Genomic DNA, 9,316 nt, shown 5'->3' with positions numbered 1-9,316 from the left:
ACTGCATGAGGTGAGAGGTACCCTGACATGACGGCAGCGAGTCTGATGTGTGAATCTGACAAATCTCACTATATACGAGAACTTGTGTTCCCACATTTGAAAATAGCACATCACACCGAAGTCACAAGCATCTTCACGCGCTGCTTTGGCTCCTTAGTTGTGCAATGCCTTTACATGCTGGGTAGTCATCCTCCAGGTATTCCATGTATTAACAGTACAGATCATACACGTGATAATTACACCTCTTTATTACTTTCAAACAGAAACCAGGTCAACTGAAAAAATTTTATCGGACACTTTAAATTAATTTTCACGCAGGCATGAGGCTGACAAATCATCTCATCTGAGCCCTGTAGCAATCACACTCTAAACATTACCATCCCTTCATGAGGTTTTTACATCCCCCTGCAGCCTGCACTGTTTGTCCCCATTATGCTGCGGTCCTCTGGGGGGCTCAGGAAGTGGAAGTGTCTCCATAGCAATTCACGGGGTGGATTGTGGCACTTGCACTCAAAGACGAAAGAAGTATCTCTCAGGTTGTTGCTTCTTGCAATTCCCTGTTGGTGGCAGAAACTGTGTTGTTCTTATCACAGATGAAGCTCTTATGAGGCTGTAAGAGCAGAGCAAAACTATAAGAGAGACCTTCATCAAGGAATTGAGCATTTATAGCAAATGGTTACAAAATTAGATTTGGCAGAAAAGAGTCTGCTCTTTGCCGTGGCTCTCAAAGAACCCGAGCTGCAATGAGGATTCTCTCGGGAGAGCTAATCCCAATAATTAATATATAGGAACATTAATCAACAAAATGAAATCCCACATAAAGAGGAGGTTGGGGAGGTGGAGGGAGCTGCAGCAGCTAATGGAGTTGAGATGAGCGAATTAACAGACACATCAGGTTATAATGTCTGAAGTGTCCATCTGCATGAGTATGATCGGATGTTACTGGCCACACAGCTTTGAATGAGCCAATGACTGTGAAGCATATTAGAAACGGCTGATCCTAATCAACCAGTACAAGCTCAACTTCAGAACTCTGCCCCAAATACATTTTGGGCTGCAGTGTCTTGTGTGTAGTACTGTAACCTCCACAGGAAAAAGGCTGTGCTTTATGTTAGAGCTTGAATTATTAGTTGATCAAATTAAAATGAATCAGAAAATATTTTGATGATTGATTAATTGTACCTTTTTCAGCTTCTCAATTATGAGGATGTGCTGCCTTACGTGACTGTAAACTGAATGTCTTCAGGTTGTGGACAGTAAGCCAATCAATCAAGCAAGCATGTCACCGTGGACCTTTGTTGGGACATTTTATTGAGAAAATGATTATAATAATCATTGATTTATCGAGAATATGACTAGAGGTTCCAGTTTCCTCCTCCTATAAGATGTGCAGCTTGTGGGCCCAAATTCAATTAAAGGCAAAGTTTGGATTTAAAATTAGAAAGAAATTTCATTTATTTATATATATATATATATATATATATATATATATATATATATATATATATGAATAAGTAAGTATAAAATTGCTCTTAGATTTAATATGGTTATGGCGAGAGTACTGCAGATCTGAGGTAGCTACAGCACAGAGACAGATGTGAGCACACATCAAACTGAAACATGTGTAAGGATGACATTGATGTACAAAATATAACTGGTCGTGATAAATAATATCTTATATGAAGCAGGATGCTGAATTCAGAATAGGGCTACTATTTGTGGCTTATTTTTGGTTTCTTTTTGCAGCAGCTGCCTTTTGTCATGGTACTATATTCTCCTTCTCTATATATTTTATGTGTTCTCTGATATACCTTCTCCACCAGCAGCACAATTTCCCCTTTGGCTCCAGATTGTTGGTTTCATTTCAGCCAAATACCTAATCTTTTATCCCTATTTATATAGCATATCAAAAATAAATGAGGTCGTTATTATTTTCATGTGTGAAATGCTATTAGATATATAAGAGATCTCTTTTTAGAACCATATTTTTGCAGAGTGACATACCACTGATTAGAATATAATGCTTTTAATGAAAAGAATAAACAATGGGGCAGATGTTGGGTGATTAAAAGCTCTTAAGTTACTCTTTCACTTCAGTATGAGTTTGACTAAGCTGCTTGATAAATAAGTCTTATTCTCTCTTCTTTTCTTTTTTTAAAAGTATTTTGCTCCTGAGTCTTTGCTCTTTAGACAATTCTCAAGTGTAATTCTTACAGTTTGATAAACACAGATATATGTCATATTTTTGGGCAGCAAAATCACTTACAGGGAGAATAATCTACACTTACTGAGCTGAGCTGGCATACAACACTTTATACTTAGTATTTAATTTTTAACTGCCACTTGTCGACTATTTAACTGCATGAGATTTTACTACATGTTCTTTGATGTGCTGTATTATATTTCTATGTGAGCTATGCACCAGCAAATGACACATATCCATTACTGCCTTCATTAATGGATGACAACAACACAAAAGGAGGCTGAATAGGAATAAGTGTGTATAGAAGAGGTAGGAATGATGTGATAAAATCTGCAGATATTCTCTAAAAACACATTCCTATACTATACTTTACATTTTCCCTGTGAAAGATGGGGGAGCAGGCATGCCGAATGGAAACCTCATACACACACACAGACACACACACACACACACATACACACACACACACACACACATACACACACACACACACACACACACACACACAGACATACATACACCAGTACTCTCTACAGTAGATCTCCTCTCAGACACACTTCACATCACAGTTTTTCCCCATCCTACCTCCTCTTTACTTGCATCGTTTGACTCCACCCACACATAATCCATTCTAAATCTCCTCTGCTCTTTTTAAAAAAATCTCCTTTTTGCACGACATAGAATGGAAAATAATTTAACACCTCTTTGAGTTCTGTAATGTGGCGATGCTGTCATTGAGTTTTTTTTTAGATTTGATTAACTTAATTATCAACAGAGTAGTGGACTAAAAAGCCCACCTGCCAATCCAATCAAATCAAATCCCATTCACTCCGTCTCTACCTTTGAACAACCTCACAGCTCCGGCACCGAACCCAACCAACTAAGTAACTGATGGATGTGAGGTGCATTGAATGGCCTCTTTAAGGCAAATGTACAGAGGTGAGGCCATTAGATGGTTGATTAAGCAAGCAAGAGAAGATTTTTAAGCAGATTTAATAGGCGAAAATGTGAGTTCCCTAATTTAAGCCCATGCTGAGCGAGCTGGAATTTAGTGCCAAATGAAAGCTTTGGCCTTTCCTCATTAAATACTGGTTGAAATCTTTGAATGAACAGTGTGTGGTTACAAAGAGTCAGGAAAAAGTGAATAAAAGAAAAAAGTTTTTCATATGTATATTCACTCTTTGCTGCATAGAGTTGAAAGCCAAGACTTGTGACCCACATATAAAGGTTGGGTCACCTTTTTTTTAAGTCCATGTCTTTGTGGGCGTCAAAGAAAGCACACCAACTCAAAAGGCCCACTCGGCAGGTTACCAATCCCAGACTGTATTTATAAAACTTTAAAGAGCTGCACTTGAGACTGCTCTAAAGAGCTACAAGTTAAAAAAGTGACTCACTCCCACTTAAAGAAAAAGTGTACAATATGTGTATCCTTTAAGAGCAGCAACATGATTAATCACATGATTACACAGAACAGAAATAAAGAGATTTACTTTACATGAGCCCAGTTGTTGTACATATACATTATTCTTTTTCAAAACGTATGGTAACGCTTAATCATTAGTCTGTTATCTGTTATCTGATAGCTATTAAGATATCTGTTGATCACTCAGTCTGTCCATCACTTGAAATATCTTCATAAGTATTAGATGGATTGCTATGAAATTTTGTGCAGACATTCACAGTTCTCCCAGGATAAAACTTATTAATTTTGGTGATCCCCTGACTGAAATGTCTCCTACATTATTGGATTGGATTGGATTACCATGACATTTGGTGCAAACATTCATGTCCTCCTGAGGATGAACTGTATACAATGTGGTGATTCTTTAAGTTTTCCACAAGTGCCATCATCAGGTCATAACAAAAATGAATCTAATATTTTGGTTAATGCCTGCAAAACTAGTGAAATTTACATCAGCCTTTGTCTTTACTGCTGATTAGCAAATGTTAGCATGCTAACAAGCCAAGTTAAGTAAGTGAGCATGGTTAACACCTGCTAAACAGCATGCACACTTACAATCACTGGGTCAAACCAAAACATGATAGATATACAATATTAGGTCAAATCAACCAATCCACTGTGTTGAAAAAAAAACTGTCACAAATGTATTTTTTCTTGTATAAAATGATGTGCATGACATTCAAATGAAACATAACAGTCATTGACAAACTAGTGATTTGTCAGTTTAAAAAAAGTGGAGTAGATTTTAACAAGCTACAGTTCGGGTAAATAACTCAACATTAAAGTTAAAAAGTTGGTGCTATATTGACCCAAACTGAGCAAAACTGTAACCCAGTTATTTTTATTTTGTCTTACTGTTGTCACTGCGTGCATATTAAAAGCTGACGTTAGCATTTAGCTCAGAGGAGTGTATCCTCACAGAACTATTAGCGTGTGTGTAGACCCTTGTTACTTTTGTTTTTCCCTTTAAATTAAAAAAAATCCCTTTAGGCAGTTTTAAATATTGGCACACATTCATAGTAGTGATCAAGCAAAAAAAAAAAACAACAACCTACTCCAAACCCTGGGGGCACATATCATAGCAAGCAAAAGCAGCCATGGACCAAAAAAAAAATCTGCTTCCAAATGTCTGTTTCTGAGTTTCGAGCTTGATGCTGAGTTTCTTAAACACAACTAATGGTTAGAAGTTTTCTACAAAGTCTGTAAACTTGTCAAACTTCTATCAGCAGCTGACAGCATCAAATTGTCACTGGACTAAAGTAACTGTAGGTTGTATCTGGAAGGAAAATATAACTGCTGGCAGTCTGTCGTCTGATAAGTAGAGGCATTTATAAGCTTTCAGCCTCTTTTTCTCCACATGCATCACCTTAGATTATCACCCCAGAGATGCTTGAGAATTATTTTGTCAATTGCTCTCAATTACATGTTTTTAATGAAAACGATCACAGGAAAAAAGTGTTTTACATTATTCTTCTAGCTCATTCAAAATGAAAAAAAGAGACTTCAAAGGCAAATCTTTTACAATATTCATGAGTCTGTAAGATCCTCAAAGCCTTTTAAGAAGAAGCGTGTGGCATAACTGCTGGCAAACGATGGTGGAAACGTCCCAGGCCAGAAAACACTCTCACAGTGAATTCAAAGCTGATAGGCACGACAGGAGGAGAGCGATGGGTTGGATTCATCCTGGCACGCTTAATGCTCCAGAAATTAATGCTAAATAACATCTTCACGCATCAGGGAAGCTGTGAACGCATCCCAACTCATCACTGGCATGCTTTCTCCATGCAAAGACTTTATGTTTGGTTGCTTAAAAGTCCTCACTGGCAGGAGTCTTTCTAACAGAGAAGCAAGTGCTTGACAGTGATGTTTTTTCTTCGGGGAGTTGTACAGCATCCTCCCATGTAGCCGAGGTTTCAAGTGTAAGTATTTCATGGATCCTCTTTGGTCCTTTCACACCGACTGTCAGGGCCTTTAGAGTCTGAATTCCTTGGAGATAAAGAAGCGAGGAACTGGTGAAAGTAATCATTTTAGCACTTCCTCTCCCCCTGATCTCCTCACTGACTCTCTCGTCTCTCTCCCGTCTGAGGAGAAAGATGAAAACTCCTCATCCGATATGACAAAATACACAGTGGTTGTGAAGGAAGCATTCAGGCCACACTCACTCTCCGCGGCTTGAATGTTGCATTGCAGCATTTTATCTATAGCGGGTTGACAGTGTGCCACTGAGAGTGTCTAACCTCAACTGTCGTCAACAGAGGAAAATAAGACTGAGTTTAATTTGTAGATGTCTTCATAGCCTGTCTGCAGTGAGACATCGACACATCTCAACTTCTTCCTTATCAGACTCCAGAGACAGACATTTCTGGAACTAAGTGCCTCCCTGGAAAAAACATGTCTGCATAAACAAGTATGGCTCTATAATAAGCCAGGTTTTTTTTTTTCCTTATTCTTTTGAATGACAGCCAAACACATTACAAGGGGGTAAATGTGGACTGAAATCTAATTACATTTTTATACAGTCTAAATTTATGAACTACATTGCAGTCTAAATTTATGAACTACATTGCAGTGCAGGTATCAGTTATTTTTCCTCTATCTGCTTTCATGTGAGAACATACCCCGCATGAAATGTGAGGATTTATCAAAATGCTGCTGTGAGTAATCTAAAAGCTGAAAATAGAGTAATCTAAAAGCCTAAAATCACCTAGTGACTTTTATTACTGGGAGATTTTAGAGTATAATGATGGTAACTGACCTGACTGCCACTTAATCAAAAAATATGAAAACATTTATATTGCATAAGGAATTAACAAGAGGAGGTTGTGTTATAATTTTCTTTCTTACATGAGAAGATTGATACCACTCTGTGTGCATAATTGAACCACCTCATATGCTGATTGTCCCATGCACTGCAGTATGACCCATAGGAGCATTTTCTAAAAAGCCATCTTTATCAGTAATTTCCAAAACTGTCAAACCATCACTAGTAAAAAACAATGGTGTGGTTAACGCTGGTTATGTTTAGGCACAAACATCATTTGATTAGGATCATAGTTTGGGTTAAAATAATCACTTGAAACGTGGTATGGGTTAAAGTTGTTCCTTAAAGATAGGCAACCTTCATCACCATAGCAACAATAAACACACACAACAATTGCAGTTACAGGTTTTTTTTTTGTCTTTTTTTTTTTAAATGACCCAAATTTGTGGTTGAAAACCTGGCATGAAGCGAACACAAGTCTCCTGCAGCTAAATCTACTCTTTGCCATATAACCTTCTAGCCACCTCCAATTAGAGAAGTCTTATGCAGTCGCTTCACTACATGACAACCACCCAATGCTGTCACTGTATCAGTATGCTACACGGCACATCCAACTGACCCCTTACTCTAACCATCTCACTGCTCATGCCTTAACCTAACAAACTGGGTGTGTCATTCAGTAAAATGGGTGATTATGGAAATGCTTCACCTTATATTGGTGTCATCTAAACTGCATCACATCTCTTGGCCATAATTACTACAGCCGATATATGGCGTCTGTAACTCAGATGTTAATCCAGGTCATTTTTGCTACCTGCTGTCTGTTAAGTAATGAAGCAGAACATCAGCTTGGCTTAGCTTAGCATAAAAACTAGAAACAGGGGGAAATAACTAGCTTGGCTCTGTTCATAGCTACAACTGACCTATCCTCACCTCTAAAGCTCACCAATTAACATGTTGAAAAAAATTGTATTGCCAGGCCAAGGAATTGTCTGGCATATAACCCTATGCAAAACCATACACTGTTGTTTTTACACTTCAGTTTTTGCATGGATTCAACAAGCAAGATTTACTTTAATTAGTGAGCTTTAGAGGTACTGGTTGAAAGACTGTGTTGGACAGAGCCATGTTAGCTGATCTCCCCAGCTCCTTCTGCTCTTTATGCTAAGCGAAACTAGATTCAGCTATCTTTTCTGCTGGCTGTGGCTTCATATTCAACAGAAAAAATACAACGGAAGTATCAATCTCCCCAGCGAGAAAGCACATAAGGGGAAAATGCTAGCCTGATCAGTCCAAAGGTACAAAATGCACTTACCAGCACGTCTATCCTGTACCCCGTATATCCTGTTAGTTTAATCAACAATAATAATAATAATGTTAAAATGACACACTGGTTTTACATGAACAGTCCAGCTAGCTGTTTTCCACTGCTTTATACCTTAAAGCTAAGCTAAGCTAACTATCCCCAGCCGCAGTGTCATATTTAACACATAATGCACCTTTTTTTCCTTTCAATTTGTTTCATTTTTTTGAATGACAGCCAAACACAATACAAAGGAATAAATATGAACTGAGATCTAATCTACACTGCAGAGTTTGTATGGGTTATTTACCTCTTTCTGCTTTTATGTGAGAATATTATACATCATATAATGTTGAAACTGAATGCTGAAGTACTAAAATCAGAGACACTGATATAATTTTAAAGCAAGGATAATGATTATAGCTGATTGTAGCTGACCAGACTACAATCTTCACAATCATTGACAAAGAGAGAAACAGCATTACAAATGTATAACTTCCACAAAGACAAAATAATGTGCTTGATCAAAAAATATTAAATTGAAATTGCATGAGTAGAGAATCAAATTGCGTTATGGCAAAAATTAAAATTAACCACAGAACATAAGGAATCAAGCTCAGACACATTGAGAGAATCAGCTAACAGAGCATTATACAGAGTTTTGAGAGTTAACATGAGATGGTTTTGTAATAACAACGCTTTGTGGGCACCGATGTCCTTTTTAATAACACTTTCTCACCCTCGTTAATTTTTTTTTTCCTGCTCCCTTGCAGCCATAAATTACTCAGCTAATGCCTCGACAGCAGCAGCTATTGCTGAATCATTCAAAGACCTCAATTAGCAATTAAGGGCTTAATGAATAGAGGTCCTTGCTGGGCCATTCTGCTCCCAGCCCAGAGGAACCCAGCGGATTCTAATCTCTCCTGCAGGACTTTACAGTAAATACTGGCTAACAGTGCAGAGAAGAGTGCTTGTTATTGCCTACACATAATGAGCAGTTTTGAACTCCGTTTATATGTACCTGGAAATTCTTTCAGACAGTTTTGCTGTGGATCCTAACAAGGAAGGATGACAGTCAAGCACTATTCTTATTTTTTTTCCTCTGTAGCTACACCCCATTACCTTCTGCATAATACCTGTCTTGAGCTTGAATTGAAGAAGGAAAGGGGAAAATGGCAACAAAAGGCGGGAGAAATAGATATAGAAGCAGAGAGAGGGAGAGAGAGGGAAATAAAAGGAGGTGAGATGGAAGGAGGGAATGAGAAAAGTTCAAAAAGAGAGGGGAAAAGGCATTTGCAATGCCAATCATCTTCAAGACGCTTAGAACTGGGCCTAGGACCAGAATATCAAAGACGAAAAATGCAGGCATACATCATGCGGTAGGTAGGTAGAGCTAGCTTATAAATTATTACTGTGACTCTTTCCTTTTATATTACCAATTCTATCAGCCTTTTATCATTTACATATTTTTCATACCTTTAATGAACTGACTTTTTGAACTGTAAGGCTGTACGTTATGCCTCACTGTGTGAGGGCCCACAGCTATATGGCTATACAAAACCTCTGTAAAGGAAATACATTCCAATT

Source organism: Scomber japonicus, chromosome 12 (assembly GCF_027409825.1).
Source record: "Scomber japonicus isolate fScoJap1 chromosome 12, fScoJap1.pri, whole genome shotgun sequence".
NCBI lineage: Eukaryota > Metazoa > Chordata > Actinopteri > Scombriformes > Scombridae > Scomber > Scomber japonicus.
This window is presented reverse-complemented; position numbering follows the sequence as displayed.